This window comes from Heterodontus francisci, unplaced genomic scaffold (genome assembly GCF_036365525.1).
Source record: "Heterodontus francisci isolate sHetFra1 unplaced genomic scaffold, sHetFra1.hap1 HAP1_SCAFFOLD_102, whole genome shotgun sequence".
NCBI classification, from domain to species: Eukaryota; Metazoa; Chordata; class Chondrichthyes; order Heterodontiformes; family Heterodontidae; genus Heterodontus; species Heterodontus francisci.
Genome location: NW_027140380.1, coordinates 5,610,626 through 5,631,108, shown reverse-complemented (window position 1 = coordinate 5,631,108; position 20,483 = coordinate 5,610,626).

Genomic DNA, 20,483 nt, shown 5'->3' with positions numbered 1-20,483 from the left:
TCATTCGGTGGGTATCCACTTGCTGTTAGATTTGGGCACACAAGCTGGTGAGCACGTCACAGACAGGCCCGGGCAGCTGACGGAGGCTGTGACAGCCGAGGCCACTGGCAGTTGGAAGTCTGTGGGAGGCCAGGCCCATGCTGAGTCCCAGGCTGATGACGTGCCTCTGGTGTCACCAGCAACACGGGAAATACTGCAGCTGCAGCAAGAGGTCAGGCAACATCTGGCAGAGTTGCCAGAGGTTATGTGTACCCAAGTTCGGATGATGGAGGAGTCCATCCAGGCCTTGCATGCTGCACTGACTCTGATGGGGGTGTGTCTGGCTTCCTTCCTTGAGAGATTGGTGACTCTGATGGAGAGCCAGATCCAGCCGACCAATCAGTGGCTGCCGGAGATGCGCGCAGACTTGCACTCCATCGCTTTGTCCATGAGATCCATCCAGCGGTGACAAGGTGAGAGGGGGGACGAGGCACCTGAACTCTTCACCAGGTCCACATCCCTCTCAGGTCAGCAGCGAGGTACAAGTGTGTCTTATAAGGGGGAGGAGCAGCTGGCTGCTACATCTGGGGTCTCCTCTCAGGGTGCTCCTGGTGTGGAAAGTAGCTCCAAAGCCCCTCTGCCAGTGACACAAGTGATGCCAGTGCCTGCCTCCATCATCCTCGATGACAGAGGGGGGTCCCTGTACCTGTGCAGGAGGCCCTCAGTGTGCCAGGGCCCTCCAGGCCTCAGGCAGCAAGAGGACGGCCACCAATGTCATCCCAAGCCATGGGGCAGCAAGGTCAGCAGCCTGTCTCCACCTCAGCTGACAGAGCAGGGGGAGCACCACGTAGGAGCACCCGGAAAAGATTTAAGAAGAGCACCTAGATTCACTGAGGGGTTCACGGGTGAATGTACATTCCAGATGGATAGGGTTGTGTTTGGTGTCACACGGAATAAAGAAATGATGTTCTCTCACTATGTCTCCTTCTTATTGTTGATACCCTTTGGGACTTCATTTAAACCCTTCCTCCCAAGGGGCTGGAAGTGAGGGACCAAGCCCTGAGTTTACAAAGCTTCTGCCTTGTCACTGTGCGATGTGTACCTGGACGCTGCAGAACAGAAGGAAGGAGGTGACAACAGGGCTGCTTAAAGCTAAGACTTTATTGCTGTGGTTCCAGAAGGTGGTAAGGCTCAAAGGAAACTTGAATGTATAAGGGTGTCTCATGTCTCCCTTGTGTGTATCTCATGGCCCCTTTCCTACTGTGCCTGAGGTTCTTCATCTGGCACTGCATGGGCAGCATCCTCCTCCACATCCTCATCATCAGAGGAGACATCACACTCCACGATATCCTCACTAGTCAACACCTCACCCCTCTGTAATGCCAGATTGTGCTGTGCACAGCAAACCACCACGATATGCGAGACCCTCGCCAGGACATACTGAAGGGCTCCACTGGATCGATCTAGGCACCTGCATCTCATCTTCAGGAGACCAATGGCCTCCTTGACGGTCGCTCGGGTTGACCCGCAGCAGGTGTTGTACCTCTCCTCTGCATCCGTGCGTGGGTTCCTCACAGACGTCAGTAGTCATGTCCTCAGTGGGTAGACCTTGTCTCCAAGGATCCATCTCTGAAAGCGGATGGGGCCGCGAAAAGGTTCTGCCACCTGGGAGTGCCTTGGTATGCAGGCGTTGTGGCTGCTTCCCGGGATTTGTACACACACCTGTGGGATCCATTTGCAGTGGTCGCAGACCAATTGCACACTGAGCAAGTGGAAGCCCTTCCTGTTGAAGGCTGCTGGCTGGTCTGCAGGAGCCTTGATGGTCACATGGCTGCAGTCAATGACACCCTACACCTGGTGGAATCCAGCGATGGCCCCGAATCCTATAGCTCTCTCAGCTTGACTGTTTGGATCAATGTGCACATAGTCACCGGCCCTCCTGAACAGGACATTGGTGACCTCCTTGATGCACTGATTCACTACAGACTGTGAGATTCCACACATATCTCCAGTGGATCCCCGCAATGATCTGGTGGTGAAGAAGTTCAGTGGCACGGTGACCTTCAGTGACACTGGCATCAGGTGCCCACCAAGTCGCATGGGGCACAGCTGCATCATGGCAGAGAGATCAGTGACGACCTCCGTGGAGAGGTACAGTCTGCGGAGACACTGTCAATCGGACATCTGCAGGTAGTTGAACCTCGGCTGACGTGTTCCTCTGCCTCCTTTTCCAGCCTCCTGTTCGAGGCTGGCCTTCCTGTGGGCCCCCAAGCTGCTGTGGTGCCCCTGCAGGTGCCTGCGCCTCCCTCCCTTCCTCTCTACTCCTCCTCCTCCTCCTCAATGGGAGCCTCGAATCCAATGAGAGCCTCGAATGAGGCCCATGACAGGTTGCCCCTCCCTGAGTGCAAGGCCTTCACAGTAAACAACACCCAGCCACATTTACCTCACTTGTCACCCTCAATGAAGTGGCACTGCCCCAATGGCACCCTGGTGTTGTTCCCTCTGCAGAGCTGGCACATTGGCCCCCACTCCTGACAGTGTTTCCCGATGCCCTTTCCCCCTCCACCCTTGCTGCCAAGTTTTGCTGCCTCTCCCGATAGCTTCCCAGTGAAGACAACACTCAGCTCCCACCTCCCAGTCACCTCCTTTAACCAGGCGAGGCACTGAAGCCCCGTGGTTCCCGTGCACTATTAGTTCAATTGGATCCAGTGAATAAAATTGCTGACAATTGGACTCACAAGTCTGCCCTCCATGTCAGCCGCCGACAGAAAAATCCGGTCCAACGTCTTCCATCCCTATTTTATACACCCCCCTCCCCCTCCCCGGCCTCCATTCCCGTCTCCAACGGTCCCTTAAAATTCTGGCGCATGTCTCTAAGACTAATGGGAGTGAAACCAGATCTGCTCCTTAGACTGAACAGGGAGAGCTGCTCTCTCTGTGTTTAAAGTGAATGAATCTGCTCTTTACCTTGTCTTACTGGAACGTTCACTGTCTGGAGATGTCTGTTTGAAAATGTTTTCCTGTTATATTAATGGAGCAGAGGAGCAGATGTGAGGTACTGTTGAACAGAGAGGTTTGGAAGTGGGTGAAGGGGTGGAGTGACGGTGTGAGTGAGAGGCGCAGTGAGTTTGCCATTCTCAATAGAGTGTCAGGAATGAAGGTCAGAGGAACAGACCAGGCAGGAAACACAGAAAGAGCGAGGAGAAGCTGGTGTGAAAAACAGAGATTAAACAACAGGCTTGTTCATTTGCTTTGGGTCTGGTGTTTAGAATACCCGGAATCTGGGTTCACTTCCCTTCCAACTCAGCGAATTGTATCAACATTATGTTCATAAAACCATGGAATGATACCCAAAGAAGGAGACCATTTGGTCCATTGTGTCAGTGCTGTCTCCTGTAATCTGTCCATTTTTCCTTCCAGTATTTATCCCAATTGCTTTTCAAAGTTACGACTGAATCTGCTTTCAAGTCCTGATCAGACAGTGCATTCCAGATCACAACACATCACTGTATAAAAAATCATTCCTCATTTCGCCTCTGGTCTTTTCTCAATCACCTGATAAATACATCCTCTGGTTACTGACCCTTTTGCCTCTGGAAACAATTTCTCCTTATTTAACTTATTGAAAACCTTCTTGAAGATGTCACATACTAGACTGCCAGTAAAACTGAAGCCCATGGAATAAAAGGAACAATGACAGCATGCATATGAAGTTTGCAGACTGATAGGAACATAGGAGCAGGAGTAGGCCATTCAGCCCATCGAGCCCACCCTGCCATTCAATATGATGATGACTGATCGTCCACTTCAATGCCTTTTTCCCACACTATCTCCATCTCCCCGATGTCATTTGTATTTAGAAATCTGACAATCTCTGCTTTAAACATACTCAATGACTGAACTTCCACAGCCCTCTGAGGTAGAGAATTCGAAAGATTCACAACCCACTGAGGAAATAAATTTCTCCTCATCGCTGTCCTAAGTGGCTTTCCCCTTACGTTGAAATTGTGTCCCCTGGTTCTAGACTCCTCAACCGGGGGAAACATCTTAGCTTCATCTACCTGTCTATCCCTTTAAATATTTTGTAAGTTTCAATGAGATCACCTCTCATTCTTCAAAACTCGAGAGAATACAGGCCCAGTTTCCCCAATCTCTCTTCATTTGACAGTCCCGCCATCCCGGGAACAAGTCTGGTGAACCTTCGTTGCACTCCCTCGATGGCAATGATATCCTTCCTAATGTAAGGGGAACAAAACTTCACACAGTATTCCAAAGTGCAGTCCAACCAAGGTTATATACAATTGAAGCAAGACTTCACTACTCCTATACTCAAATCCTCTTGTGATAGAGGCTAACATATCATTCGTCTTCTGAATTGCTTGCTGCACCTGCATGTTAGCTTTCAGTCACTTATTGACAAGGACACCCAGGCCCCTTTGTACATTCACACTCTTACCATTTCACAAATAATCTGCACATCTGTTTCTCCTGCCAAAGTGGATAACCTCACATTTTTACACATTATATTTCATGTGCCACTTTCTGGTCCACTCACTAAGTCTGTCCAAATTCCCTTGAAGCCGCTTTGCATTTTCCTCACAACACACATTCCCACCTAGTTTTGTGTCATCTGCAAACTTTGAAATACTACATTTGGTCCCCACATCCAAATCATGTGAACAGCTGGGTCACAGTGTGGTGGTGAACAGTTGTATTTCTGTCTGGAGGAAGGTTTACAGTGGGTTCCCCATGGTTCCTCATAACTTCAGTTATGTGCAGAGACTGAAAAAGCTGGGGTTGTTCTCCTTGGAGCAGAGCAAGTTCAGAACAACTTTGACAGAGTTAGAATCAAGGAATCAAATGGTAACAGTACAGAAGGAGACCATTCAGTCCATCATGTCCATGACAGCTCTTTGCAAGAGCAGATCAGCGAATTCCACTCCTCTGCCCTTTCATTGTAGCCCTGCAAATTTTCTCTATTCAGGTGTTTATCCAATTCCCTTTTGAAAGCCACGATTGAATCTGCCTCCAGCACACTCTCAGGCAGTGTATTCCAGATCCGAACCACTCACTCTGTCCCACACCCCTGGTACCATTGCAGAAAATCTTTTCTGTTCATTTCATCCCTCATAAATAATTGAAATGAAATGTTTATTAGGAAATGCACAACATAAAAAGGAGAGAGAAATAAATGCTGAGTAAAATAGAAGTCAATGTTTGAAAGGTAAAAAGAGCAAAAGATGTAACTTTTATTCTGGATGAGTGAGAGGAATATATCACACTTTGGGGATTTTGTAAGAGGATTTACTAATAAACCTGGGATTTGAGAGGAAGCTGGTTCATGGTTTACAGAACAAATTCAGCCCCTGGGGTGGAGCCAACAGCTGCACCGTCCAATAACAGACAGGCCGGGGACACTGTCTCAGGCCTAGAGAGCTCAGTCGATGAAAGCATGAAACTCTGAAGCTCAAGTTTTTGAGTTTGAGCCCACGGTGGGTGTTTTTTATTTCCTTTTTAGGCTGATTTTACAGGCGTTATCCAGCTCTGAATTCCTCGGCAGGGAGTTCAAGGAGTGTTTGAAATGAGATTCAACAGCAGTATGAGAAAGTCTCTCCTTGATTCAGGATTCTTACCTCTCTGCAGGATCTCACTGCTGAAGACTGAACTTTATCTCATTTCATTCTCAGCTCAGGGTCAGTGTGGTTCACTGGGACTTCTGGCTGTCTCCCACTTCACAATCCATCAGTGCTGAGAAATCAATGGGGAATATTACTCACATGTTGTAATGTTTTATAAATACTTGAATGTATTTCACACTGTGTCTAACAGTGTGAATCTCCCCTGGTATATCAGCTCACCAACACTTCAACAGAACATTCACATAATGTGAGCTCTGAGATCTGTTCAGATCCCTTTCCCAAGACCTGGAAAGTGGGATTGGGCTGGATCACTCTTTTTCAGCTGGCACAGACACGATTGCTAAATGGTCTCATTCTGTGCCATAAATTTTCTCCATTTTCTATGTTCTATGAAGTGAGGTGTGATTGGGAGGGGCAATTCCACCAGGGTTATATTTTCTACCAAAACAATGACACAAGGGATACTTCACTTTTTTATTCATTCATTCATGCGATGTGGGCATCGCTGGCTCGGCCAGCATTTATTGCCCATCCCTAGTTGCCCATGAGAAGGTGGTGGTGAACTGCCTTCTTGAACGGCTGCAGTCCATGTGGGGTAGGTACACCCACAGTGCTGTGAGGAAGGGAGTTCCAGGATTTTGACCCAGCGACAGTGAAGGAACGGCGATATAGTTCCAAGTCAGGATGGTGTGTGGCTTGGAGGGGAACTTGCAGGTGGTGGTATCCCCTGCATTTGCTGCCCTTGCCCTTCTCGGTGGTAAAGGTCGCTGGGTTTGGAAGGTGCTGTCTAAGGAGTCTTGGTGCATTGCTGCAGTGCATCTTGTAGACGGTACACACTGCTGCCACTGTGTGCCGATGGTGGAGGGAGTGAATGTTTGTAGATGGGGTGCCAATCATGTGGGCTGCTTTGTCCTGGACGGTGTTGAGATTCTTGAGTTGGAATTGCACCCATCCAGGCAAGTGGAGAGTATTCCATCACACTCTTGACTTGTGAATTGCAGATGGTGGACAGGCTTTGGGGAGTCAAGAGTCATGGATGAGTGAGAGGAATATATCACACTTTGGGGCTTTTGTAAGAGGATTTATTGATAAATCTGGGATTTGAGAGGAAGCTGCTTCATGGTTTACAGAACAAATTCAGCCGCTGGGGTGGAGCCAACAGCTGCACTGTAATTACTCGCCTCAGTATTCCAAGCCTCTGACCTGCTCTTGTAGTCACATTATTTGTATGGCTATCCATGGTAACCTCCATGATGTTGATAGTGGGGGATTCAGTGATTGTAACGCTATTGAATGTCAAGGGGAGATAGTTAGATTCTCTCTTGTTGCAGATGGTCATTGCCTGGCACTTGTGTGGTGCGAATGTTACTTGCCACTTATCATCCCAAGCCTGTGAGACTGAAATAGCTCAGTTGGGAGTGTGTTAGACTGAAGATCCCTGGTTCAATCTGGGGTTTTGGCAGTTCTCCTTTATTCTGCATCGCCCTTTGGTTTTGACTCTTGAGCTGCACAATTTACACTGAAATTATTTCCCCAACTCTGAAGGTTGGATTGGAATAGAGAGATATCAAGGATGGGAAATATTTACATTGTCTGCTTTAGCTTATTCTCTATCTCCTTGTGTCCTTTTCCCCAGTTTTTGAATCTTTCGGGGTCGGGTGAACATTTGATTTGCTGCATTTGTCCCAAGCTGAAGCCTTTTCCACATCTCTGGGCGGTCAGACTCACTCTGTCTGTTTTTGCTGCTCGTGACCATTGACGAGAAAGGCCACGAGTTCAATGTTTATCAGCAAACGGAAGATAACTGGAAAGAATTCTGTGTTACTCCAGACCAGTGACAAAGATGCAATGGATGTTATTCAAAATAAATTCCCTCTGACATTTTATGTAAACTTGTTTGCATCTAAAAGTTGGATTTTAAGTGTTACAAAAATGTGTCAAATTAATGACTGACCATGTGACAGCGCACATGGGGATCAAATCCACAGCCTTGTTGTTATCAACACTGCGTCCTAACCAACTGAACTAAGCGGCCTATAGACAGAGCCAGGTATGGGTGTGAGCCGCACGCTGGGCGGTTTGTGTTTTATTTCTCACACTGGGTGACAGAGCGATTGTACAAACAATGGACACATCACATCCCTGAAACATTGTTCTGATATAAAACAGTGTGAAATAAGAACTGAGCATGGAAATGGAACGGTACCAGAAATCAGGACTTTAATCTATTGAAGTTGATCTTGAAATTCAACCATTCACTGAACATTCCAATAGATCGAACTCTCTTCTGATATAAAGTCCAGGAACTTGAGCTGCTGTAAAACATAACTGAGCCTGACGTGATCTGAACACACAATCTTCTGATGTGTAGTCAGACGCACTACCATTATGCCACTAGCTCACAAATAAAATAAAGTGTTTCATTCCTGACAGATTTACTTCTTGTTTAGATTCAGTGATTGAAATTAATTCAATCCTCATCTGACCTCCACTCTGTGAAGGCCTGCCACCCGACCTGAACCCGACGAGACCCGCGACCTGTGTCGGGTCCGGTTCATGTCGGGTCGCTCTTCTGGGTCTGGCTTTCGGGCTCAGGTCAGGTCGGGCCAGGTTCGGGTCGGGCTGGGTCCAGTTTGGGCTGTGTCCGGGTCGGAAACACACAGGAAGTATTACATTTTGCTCTGCTGGGAAGTTGAGTTTAGTAAGTGTCAAAAGTTGAAAAGCCAACCTGAGCTGGGAGTCCGGGACATCAAGGAGGGAAACTCTGAGTCTGCTCAGTGAGCAAGTGAGCATCTCAATGATGTCATTGCGCTCATGCTGCAGCTTCCTGTAGATTCGGAATCGGGAGGTAGGTAAAGTGAACATTCCGGTGGTCGTGTAAGGCTCGGGTCGGTTTGGGCGTGGGAATAAATGGAGATACTCGGGCCGGGTCGGGCTCGAGTCCAATGTGGTTCTGTCAGGTTCGGGTCGGGTTTTTTTTCCTGACCTGAGCAGGCCTTTACCGCTCTGTCAGTTCAGTGCCTTATTTAAACTGTTACTTGGAGTTCTGTTTTACAGGGTCTCGGCTGTTTAAGTGTTTCCCAGACCCACTACTCTGATTAATCAGACATTTTGCTGCTAACTGCTGCTGCTACAATTGAAATGTAAAAAAGAATTTCCAGTGACCTGCAACCAATGGATAAATACATTTCAGAAAGATAAAGCTCATTCACCAATCCAAAAATGTGTCTTTCTGCTTATATTTATAAACAACTCCTTCTCTCCACTATGAGAACTATACAATCACTACAGTTATTTGAAAGTTAGTATAAGATGTTCCAGTTCATCAATTTTAAAACTGCAGCAGGTATTTTCCAGAAAACTTCTCTGTTGGAACCTCAGTCCCATTTAGATTGAAAGTGGACAATTAATGTATTCACTTGTTCATTGTGGACAGGTGTCTGACTTGGAATAAATCTCATTAACTTTCAATGAGGTGGCAGTATTTCTGTGCTCCCATTTTACACAGTCTGTCCTGTTCATGCACCATGTTTTTATTCTCCTCTCCCATTCTCCACAGGATACAGATTACAAGCATCATCAATCTAGCTGTTGAAAAGCATTGGTAGAATCTGGTCACAAACTGAATTACAAACCTGACAGACAAACACAGGAGAACAAGTGACTAGTGAACACAAACCTCATGGTGCTCATTTTCAGATTTATTGCAGTCATCCGACAAAACAAGTGAAAGAATATTCCAGTGAAATGATTTGGAAAGTAGGTGTAACTTTTGTTGGTGCCTTTCTTTGCTCTGTTGGTGAAACTTTCTTGCACCTGACTCCTGTTCATGTCTCTGTTTCCTCCATTGAATGAGGAAGGAGGTATTTGATCAGAAATCAACTGGATTGTGTACCTTTGAGAGGGGATTTCAGCACCGTCAGGGCTGGAAACAGGAGTGAGTGAAAGACAATGTGTGGAGTTTGATTTTGTACAGAGGGAGAGCAAATCTAACAGGACTGTGAGATATTGGCCTGGATTTTACAGCCCCAATAGCGGTGAACTCTGAGACTTTCACTGCTATTGAGGGTCTGAACAGCACTGCAACTGCCAGTACATGCACACACTAACACCAGCATCTGGAAGTTGTGGTGGTGAGAAATGTGCTTAGAAGGAGCCTCTGATCATAATCGCACCAGCCCACTCTTTAAAGTGACAGGGACCTGTAGTTCAGCAATTTGGGCTCATTGTCCACAATGTACCCTGATTTTTACCTGGGTTGGATTAAAGCCGGTACCAACAGGCTCTGGGCCGCTCGGGAAGGACTTTTCTGTTGACACAACAGCTCCATTATTCCAGGAAGACACCGGCAGCAGCAGGGGTCAACTTTGAGAGGGAGTTCAGACATTTTAAATGTTGTATTTTATTTCTTAATTGTATGTAAGTTTTTAGCATGGCCTGATCAGAGTTCTTAAATTTACATCTGACTTTTTATTAACAAGATTGAAGGGTTTTTAAAAGATCTCTAAATATATATGACTTTTTATCAAGATTTACTTGGCTTCTTTGTAAAGACTCTTGAGCAAGATTGAAGCGACTTTTAAAAACTACATCTTATCCTTTAAAATCCTGCTTCCATGTAGATGACATTGGAAGATGACTTCAGAATAGCTTAGACTATCTTTCTAACAGGTACTGCAACAGCTTAAGACGTACTTTTCTGCAATAGCTGGTGAATTACCTTCCGGGAGCGGAGAGGAGCGGAGCGGAGCAGACCTATATGGACCGATATGAGGAGAACGCCGAGAGCGTAGCCTATAAATCCAATCCGAGGATCGAGGCCCAGTCTCTTCCCTTCCAGGAGTGGAGTGGAGCTCTTCCAGTGTGCTGGAGTTTTGAAAAAAAAGAAGCCAATGGTGACGTCAGAGGAGAGCTGCAAGGTGATTGGTTGGTGAGTCACTGCTGTTAGTGTATTTAAATATCATAAAGAAAAGGGCAAAGTTTTTTAGTTGAAAAAAAAGCCTCTGCTGATAAGATGAGTACTACTAAAGTGTTTTTTTTATTCAGTGTAACTTATGAAGGACTTTAGATTGTAGTGGGGAGAACAAGGCCCCGAGTGTCATTAGCATTTTTTAATTAAGGGAGTAACTAATTAATCTAAGGGTAAGTCATGGCAGGAGAACTCAGTCCCGTGATATGCTCCTCCTGCGCTATGTGGGGATTCAGGAACCCTCCCAGTCTCCATGACGACCATGTGTGCAGGAAGTGTATCCAGCTGCAACTACTGGCTACTTGCATTATGGAGCTGGACCTGCGGGTGGTTTCACTGTGGAGCGTCCGCGAAGCTGAGGACGTCATGGATAGCATGTTTAGTGAGGTGATCGCACCACAGGTAATGGATGCACAGACAGAAAAGGGATGGGTGACCACCAGATGGAATATTTGGAGCAGGCAGGTAGTGCAGGAGTCCCCTGTGGCCATCCCCCTCTCAAACAGATACACCGCTTTGGTTACTGTTGGGGGGATGACCTCCCAGGGGAAAAGAGCAACAGCGTGGTCCGTGGCACCACAAAGGGTTCTGCCGCACAGCAGGGGAGGAAAAGGGGTGGAAGAGCTATTGTGATAGGGGATTCTATCATAAGGGGTGCAGATAGGCGTTTCTGTGGCCGCACACGAGACTCCAGGATGGTATGTTGCCTCCCTATTACTAGGGTCAAGGATGTTTCGGAGCAGCTGCCAGAAATTCTGAAAGGGGAGGGTGTGCAGCCCGAGATCGTGGTCCATATTGGTACGAACGACATAGGCAGGAAGAGAGATGAGGTTCTGCAAAGTGAATATAGGGAGTTAGGCAGAAGGTTAAAGAGCAGGACCTCTAGGGTTGTAATCTCAGGATTACTCCCTGTGACACGTGCTAGTGCGGGTAGGAATAGGAGGATTAGGAAAATGAATGCGTTGCTGAAGACTGGCGAAGGCGGGAGGGCTTCAGGTACTTGGATCATTGGGATCTCTTCTGGTGCAGAGGTGACCTGTACAAGAGGGACGGGTTGCATCTGAACTGGAAGGGGACCAATATCCTTGTAGGGAGATTTTATAGTAATACACTGGAGGGTTTAAACTAGTCTTGCAGCGGGGGTGGGACCCAAAGTAGTAGTCTCTCCGATGAGATAGTTGAGGCAAATGGAGAGGTTAAAGCAAGCAAGTCCAGTAGGCAGGCCAGGCAGGGGCAGGGCAGGGAGCGTGGAAGGTCTGGTGGGCTAAACTGCATTTACTTTAATGCAAGTATCCTTACAGGTAAGGCAGATGAACTCAGAGCATGGATCGGTACATGGGATTGTGGTATTGTAGCTATTACGGAAACGTGGTTGAGGGATGGGCAGGACTGGCAGCTCAATGTTCCGCGGTACCGATCCTTCCGGCGTGACAGAGGTGGAGGTAAGAGAGGAGGGGGAGTTGCACTATTGATTAGAGAGGACATCACGGCAGTACTTAGAGAGGATATCCCGGGGTGAATGTCCAGTGAGGCCATACTGGTAGAACTTAGAAATAATAAAAGGGTGATCCCTTTGATGGGATTATACTATAGGCCCCACAATAGTCAGGGGGAAGTGGAGGAGCATATATGTAGGGAAATCACAGATAGGTATAGGAATTATAGGGTTGTAATAGTAGGTGATTTTAACTTCCCTAATATTGACTGGGACTGCCTTAGTGCTAAGGGATCAGATGGGGAAGAATTTGTTAAGTGAATCCAGGATAGTTTTCTGAAGCAGTACGTGGATGGCCCGACTAGAGAAGGGGCTACACTCGATCTCCTCTTCGGAAATGAGGATGGGCAGGTGGTTGATATGGCAGTGGGGGAGCACTTTGGGACCAGTGACCATAACTCTATTAGCTTCAAGATAGTTATGAAAAAGAATAGGACTGGTCCTCAGGTTGAAGTCCTAAATTGGGGGAAGGCTAATTTCCATGGCATCAGACAGGAACTCTCAAAAGTTGAATGGGAGAGGCTGTTTGCAGGTAAAGGGACGTCTGGCAAGTGGGAGGCTTTTAAAAGTGAGATAGGAAGAGTTCAGGGCCAGCATGTTCCTGTTCGATGGAAGGGCAAGGCTGGCAGGTTTAGGGAACCTTGGATGACAAGGGATATTGAGGGTCTGGTTCGGACAAAGAAGGAGGCATACGTCAGGTATAGGCAGCTGGGATCGAGCGAGTCCCTCGAGAAGTATAGGGGATATAGGAGTATACTTAAGAAGGAAATTAGGAGGGCGAAAAGGGGCCATGAGATTTCCCTGGCAGATAAGATAAAGGAGAATCCTAAAAGATTCTATAAGTGTATTAAGAGTAAAAGGGTAGCCAGGGAGAGAGTAGGTCCCCTTAAGGATCAGTGTGGCAATCTATGTGTGAAGCCACGCGAAATGGGCGAGGTCTTAAATGAATATTTCTCGTCTGTATTTACCGTGGAGAAGGTCATGGAAGCTAGTGAGTTCAAGGGAGGGAACAGCGATATCCTGCAGCATATCAACATTACAAAGGAGGAGGTGTTGGAGGTTTTGAAGCGCATTAAGGTGGATAAATCCCCAGGGCCTGATCAGATGTATCCTAGGATGCTATGGGAAGCAAGGGAGGAGATTGCTGGGGCGCTGGCAGAGATTTTTGCATCATCGTTAGCCACGGGTGAGGTACCAGAAGAATGGAGGATAGCTAATTTGTTAATTAATAAATTAAATAACAAATCATGTCGCCTCTTTCTCTTCTAAACTCTGGCGGAGACAAGCCTAGCTTGTCCAATCTTTCCTCGTAAGACAGCCCACCCATTCCATGTATTAGTCTCGTAAACTTTCTCTGTACTACCTCCAATGCATTTACATCCTTCCGCAAATAAGGAGACCAGTACAGTACTCAGTACTGCAGAAGAGGTCTCACCAATGTCCTGTATAGCTGAAGCATAACCTCCCTACTATTGTATTCAATTCCCATGGTGATAAATGATAACATTCGATTAGCTTTCCTAATTACGTGCTGGACCTGCATACTAACCTTTTGCAATTCATGCCCTCGGACACCCAGATCCCTCTGCATCTCAGAGCTCTGCAATCTCTCACCATTTAGATAATATGCTTTTTTATTCTTCCTGCCATAGTGGGCAATTTCCGACTTTCCCACATTATACTCCATTTGCCAGGTCATTGCCCAATCACTTAACCTATCTATATCCCTTTGTAGCCCCCTTATGTCCTCTTCACAACCTACTTTCCTACCTATCTTTGTCATCAGCAAATTTAGCAACAATACCTTCGGTCCCTTTATCTAAGTCATTTATATAAATTGTAAAAAGTTGAGGCCCCAGCACAGATCCCTGTGGCACACCACTCGTTACTTGTTGCCAACCAGAAAATGACCCATTTATGCTGACTCTCTGTTTCCTGTCAGCTAGCCAATCTTCTATCCATGCCAATATGTTACCCCCGACACCATGAGCTTTTATTTTCTGCAATAACCTTTGATATGGCACCTTATCCTTCTGGAAATCGAAATACAATACATCCACTGGTTCCCCTTTATCCACAGCACATGTAACTCCCTCAAAGAACTCCAATAAATTGGTTAAACATGATTTCCCTTTCAAAAAACCATGTTGACTCTGCCTGATTACCTTAATTTTTTCTAAATGCCCTGCTATAACATCCTCTGTAATAGCTCCAAACATTTTCCCTCAGACAAATGTTAAGCTAACTGGCCTGTCGTTTCCTGCTTTCTGTCTCCCTCCCTTTTTGAATAAATGAGTTACATTCACTCTTTTCCAATCTAACGGAACCTTCTCGAATCTAGGGAATTTTGGAATATTAAAACCAGCACATCAACTATCTCACTAGCCAATTCAGGACCTGGCGACTTGTCAACCCGCAGCTCCAACAATTTGTTTAGTACCACTTCCCTGGTGATTGTAATTTTCTTGAGTTCCTCCATCCCTTCAATTTGCTGATATACGGCTAATACTGGGATGTTATTTGTATACTCAATAGTGAAGACCGATGCAAAGTATCTGTTCAATTCAACTGCCATCTCTTAATTATCCATTATTAATTCCCCAGACACACTTTCTATAGGACCAACAGTCGCTTTGTTAACTCTTTTCTTTTTAAAATATCTATCGAAACTCTTACTAGTTGTCTTGAAATTCCTTGCGAGCTTTCTCTCATACTCTAATTTTACCTTCCTTATCAATCTTTTAGTCATTCTTTGCTGTTTTTTATATTCTGTCCAATCTTCTGACCTGCCTCCCACCTTTGCACAATTATAGGCTTTTTCTTTAAGTTTGATAGTATCTTTAACTGTTTTCGTGAACCATGGATGGTGAGTCCCACCTTTGGAACTTTTCTTTCTCGTTGAAATGTATCTATTCTGTGTATTCTGAAATATCCCCTTAAATGTCTGCCACTGCATCTCTATTGACTTATCCCTTAACCTAATTTGCCAGTTCACTTTAGCTAGCTCTGCTTTCATGACCTTATAATTGCCCTTATTTACATTTAAAATACTAGTCTGGGACCCACTCTCCTCTCCCTCAAACTGAATGTAAAATTCAATCATATTATAATCGCTACTACCTAGGGGCACCTTAACTATGAGGTCATTAATTAATCCTATCTCGTTGCACAATGCCAGGTCTAGTATAGCCTGCTCTCTGGTTGGCTCCAGAATGTATTGTTCCAAGAAATTATCCCCAAAACATTCTATGTACTCCTCATCTAGGCTACCTCTGCCCATCTGAATTTTCCAATCTATATGTAGATTAAAATCCCCCATAATTATCACAGTACCTTTCTGACAAGCTGCCATTATTTCTTCCTTTATATCCCATCCGACAGTGTGGTTAATGTTAGGTGGCCTGTACACCACTCCCACAAGTGACTTCTTGCCTTTATGATTTCTCATTTGTCCCCAAACTGCTTCTACATACTGATCTCCAGAACTCAGGTCATCCCTCTCTATTACGCTAATACCATCATTAATTAACAGAGCTACCCCGCCACCTTTTCCTAGCTTCCTGTCCTTCCAAAACGCCATGTCACCTCCAATATTCACATCCCAATCTATGTCGCCCTGCAGCCATGTCTCTGTAATGACTATCAGATCGTACTTATTTATTCTATTTGTGCTCCCAGTTCATCTGTTTTGTTTCAAATGCTCCATGCATTCAGATACAGAGCATTTAGTTTTGTCCTTTCATTATTTTTGTCACCTCTAGCCTTATCTGTCGATTTACTCTTAGATTTGTACATTCTGTCCCTTCCTGTCACAGTCTGTTTATCATTTTCCATATTTATACCTTTCTCTCTTGCCTTGTCTCTCCTCCTTGATTCACCATATCTTCCCAAATTTGATCCCTTGCCCCCACTATTCAGTTTAAAACCGTCTCTACTTCCCTCGTTATGTGGCTCGCTAGAACACCGGCACCAGCACGGTTCAGGTGTAGACCGTCCCAACGGTACAGCCACCTCTTTCCCCAGTACTGGTGCCAATGCCCCACGAACCAGAACCCACTACTACCACACCAGTCTTTCAGCCGCACATTACTTTCTCTAATCTTATTTGTCCTATGCCAATTTGCACATGGCTCAGGTAATAATCCAGAGATGATTAACTTTGAGGTTCTGCTTCTTAATTTGGTGCCTAGTTCCTCATACTGACTTTGCAGAACCTCTATCTTTGTCCTGCCTATGTCGTTGGTACCGACATGGACCACGACGACTGGATCCTCCCCTCCCATTGTATGTTTCGCTCCAGCCCTGAGCAGATGTCCTGAATCCTGGCACCGGCAGGCAACACAGCCGTCTGGACTCTTGCTTTTGCTGCAGAGAACAGAGTCAATCCACCTTACTATACTGTCCCCTACTACCACTACATTCCTTTTTTCTCCCTCTTTGAGCCGCAAACACTTACTGCAGACGTGTTTGCCCTGGATCACACTGGCATCCAGGAACTCCCACATGCTGCAGCTGTGACACATCACCTGTCCTGTCATCCTTAACGTGTTTCAATTAACTACTTAAATATTTTATTCAATTATTCATTTCATTGCATATTTTATTAAACTTACCACTAGTTTGTTTACTATTTTATACGTTAGGACTAAAATGGATCTTAATCACTTACCAGATGCGCATCAAGCAGGTCGGTTCTTCCAAACCAATCAACTACCTGCTTGCCTGTGATGTCACAGCTTACCAGATCCTCACCAAACAGCTCCTTCCACTGCACCGAAGAAAGAACCAAATCCTGTATCCTCACCCCAGCGGCTCTCTGTTTCCCTGCTCTCACTCTCCATTGTGCCGTCACTCCTCGATTTTTTCCCCTGCTCTGCTCCTCTCTCTCTCGCTCTGTCTCCGAGTCTGTGCTTTTGGCGCATTTCTTCATTTGTTGTTCCGTTGTGCTCCTCTGTTTCTGGTCCAAAATCTGACTCGGTGGGACTTGAACCCACAACCTTTGAATATCATCTTAATCATTATTTAGAAGTCCAACACGCTATCCATTGCGCCACAGAGCCTCACACATTTTTACTAACATCACTAAGGCCTTTGATCTTGTCAGCAGAGACGGCCTCGTCAAACTGCAATGGAACATAGGCTGCCCTCCTGACCTCTTGGGCATCATCTCTTCTTTCCACGAGAACATGCACAGTTCCATCAGTTACAATGCAGCAACATCAGACGCTTTCAAGATCAGCAGTGGGGTAAAGCAGGGATGCGCGCTGGCGCCAAATCTCTTAGGAACAGAGGAACATAGGAGTAAGCTATTCAGCCCGTCGAGCCTGCTCTGTCATTCAATTCGATCATGGCTGATCACCTACCTCAAAGCCCCTTTCCCATGCTATCCCCATATCCCTTGATGTCATGAGTATCAAGATTTCTATCAATTTCTGTCTTGAACATGCTCAATGATGGAGCTGCAACAGCCCTCTGGGGCACAGTATTCCAATGATTCACCACCGTCTGAGTGAGGAAATTCCACCCATCTCAGTTTTAAATGGCCTACTCCTTATTCTGAGACGATGTCCTTTAGTTTTAGACTCACCAACCAGGGCAAACATCCTGTCTACATCCACACTGTCACACCCTGTAAGAATTTTGTCAGTTTCAATCAGATCACCTCTCATTCTTCGAAACTTTAAGGAATACAGGCCCAGTTTCCTCATAAGACAATCCCACCATCCCAGGGATTAGTCTGGTGACATAAAAACAAGAAATGCTGGAACCACTCAGCAGGTCTGGCAGCATCTGTGAAAAGAGAAGCAGAGTTAACGTTTCCGGTCAGTGACCCATCTTCGGAACTGACATATATTAGAAAAGTCACAGGTTATAAGCAAGTGAGGTGGGGGTGGGGCAAGAGATAACAAAGGAGAAGGTGTAGATTGGACAAGGCCACATAGCTGACCAAAAGGTCATGCAGCAAAGGCAAACAATATGTTAATGGTGTGTTGAAAGACAAAGCATTAGTACAGATTAGGTGTTAACGGACTGAATATTGAACAGCAGCAAGTACAAACCTGAAAAAAACAGTAGGTAAGCAAACTGAACAAACTGAGATGAAATGAAATAAATGCAAAAAATAGATTAGTCTGTTGACCCTCTGTTTCACCCCCTCTATGGCAAGTGTATCCTTCATAAGATGAGGAGACTATACTGTACGCAATACTCCAGTGCGGATTCACCAAGGCTCTATACAATTGCAGCAAGACATCTTTACTCCTGTACTCATGACCCCTCGTGTGGGTACAGCATACCATTTGCCTTCCTAATTGATTGCTGCACCTGCACAAGAGCTTTTAGTGTCTCAGGAACAAGGACACCCTTGGTTGGACATCGACACTTCCCAACTTCTCACCATTTAAGAAATACTCTGTCTTTCTGTTTATTCTACCAAAGTGAATAACTTCACGCTTATTCACAAAATATTCCATGTTCTTGCCCATTCACTTAGCCTCTCCAGGTCCCCTGGAAGCCTCTCTGCATCCTCCTCACAACTCATACTTCACCGAGCTTTGTGTCATCTGCAAACTTGGAAATATTACATTTAATTCCCACATCCAAATCATTTATATAGGTTGTTAACAGCTGTGGCTCCAACACTGATCCTTGCAGTACCCCAATAGTAACTGCCTGCCATCCTGAGAAGGACCCGTTATTCCTGCTCTCTGTTTTCGGTCTGTTAACCAATTTTCAATGCATATCAGTATATTATCCCCAAGCCTATGTGCTCTAATATTGTTTGCTCACCTGCTGTGTGGGACCTTACCAAAGGAAAATACAAATACCACACATCCACTGGTTCTCCTTTATCTGTTCTATAGGTAACATCCTCAAAAATCTCAACAGGTTTTTCAAACCTGTTTTCCTTTTCATAAATCTATGTTGACTCTGCCCAATCATGTCATCATTTTCGAACTGTCTAGTTATCACATCCTTTATAATTGGCATATTCTTCTCCATGCTGCTATTGTACACTTTCAATGACTCAGATGGGGGTGTTCACCTGCACATCAGAGCTGACGACAAGCTGTTCAACTTGGCAAGACTGTGCGCCAAGAGCAAAGTGGGTAAATTCCTAGTCTGTCAGTTGCTATTTGCTGATGATGCTGTGCTGACATCCCATAATGAAGTTCAGTCACAGCAGCTTGTAAATCGGTTCTCCCTGGCCTGCAAAGAATTTGGACTGACAATCAGCATCAGGAAGATGAAAGTTACGGGCCAGGACGTAGAGACTCCACTTTCCATCAACATCGACAACCTCACTTTGGAGGTTGTCAACAGCTTCACATACCTTCCATCAACAATCACCAGCAATCTGGCCCTTGATGCTGCAATCAGCACCAGAATTGCCAATGCTGCAGCTGTCATGTCAAAGTTGAGAAGACAAGTGTGAACCGACAGCAAACTGACCGAAAATACAAAGCTCCACGTGTACCAGGCTTGTGTTCTCAGCAACCTCCTTTACAGTAGAGAAGCATGAACAACTTATACAAGCCAAAAAAAGCGGCTGAACAGCTTCCACCTCCACTGCCTCAGATGGATACTGGGCATCTCCTGGCAGGACAGAGTGCCGAATGCGGAAGTACACCAGCGTGCAGGGATCCGCAGCATGTTTGCCCTCTTGAGTCAGCGGTGACTCTGTTGACTGGGCCAAATGGATGACGGTCACATTGCCAAATACATGCTCTATGGTGAGCTTGCTATCAGCACGAGATCAACAGGTCAGGGAAAAAAATCAAGTCCTTTGGAGAGGTTTGAGTTAATTCAGGAGAGTGGGCATGGATTTATAAATGGGAGTTCATGCTTGACAAATCTAACTGCATTTGTTAACAAACTATCTGAGAATGCTGATGAAGGGAATGCAGTGGATGTTGTTTATATGGATGTTACGAAAGCATTATATAAAGTACCACATAATAGGGTGTTTAACAAAATTGGGGTTCATGGATTAGGAGGGTCAGTGTCCATTTGGATAGTAAATTGTTTTAAAGACTGAAAACAGCGAGTCATATTAAATGGTTCTTGGTCAGACCGGAGGATAGTCGACAGTGGTGTTCCCCAAGGGTCAGTGCTAGAACCACTGCTTTTTTTGCTAAAGGTAAGTGACTTGGATCTTGGAATACAGAGTAGAATCTCAAAATATGCCGATGACACCAAACTTGGAGGAGTGGCAAACAGTGAGGATGATATGAACTGCCTGCAACAGGACAGTGATAGGCTAGCAGAATGGGCAGACAGGTGGCAGATGGAATTTAATAGTGACAAGTGTGAGGTGATGTATTTTGGCATAAGGAATAGGGAGAGGCAATATATACTTCATGGCACAGTTATAAAGAGTGTGCTGGAATAGAGGGACTTG